Source organism: Pygoscelis adeliae, unplaced genomic scaffold (assembly GCF_000699105.1).
Source record: "Pygoscelis adeliae isolate BGI_AS28 unplaced genomic scaffold, ASM69910v1 Scaffold187, whole genome shotgun sequence".
Taxonomy (NCBI): domain Eukaryota; kingdom Metazoa; phylum Chordata; class Aves; order Sphenisciformes; family Spheniscidae; genus Pygoscelis; species Pygoscelis adeliae.
Genome location: NW_008825103.1, coordinates 39,787 through 40,006, shown reverse-complemented (window position 1 = coordinate 40,006; position 220 = coordinate 39,787). Strand labels below are relative to the sequence as shown.

The following is a 220-nucleotide window of genomic DNA, read 5'->3' as shown; positions in this document are numbered from 1 at the left end:
CGCCCCTGAGCAGCTCTGCAAAAGAACCCGCGGCACTGGTAAAAGAGGTCCCACCCGATGCACCCCCCAACCCGCCCCGGGCAGCGGGGCTAGGACGGAGGCAGTGTCCCCCTCCGTGAAGCGGCTCAGGCCCCCCGGAGCAGCTCTGGGCACGGGGATTGCAACTGGCAAAACCCCGGTGGTCCCAACACCTGTGGCGGTGGGGTCCCTGCTCCCCAGC

At 69.5% G+C, this 220-nt stretch overlaps 1 protein-coding gene across 1 annotated transcript in view; it reads right to left on the bottom strand.

Moving 5' to 3' along the window:
- The window catches only part of LOC103919662 (prominin-2-like), a 22,108-nt gene that overhangs the window by 20,414 nt on the left and 1,474 nt on the right, over positions 1–220 (bottom strand). The window lies entirely within an intron of this gene.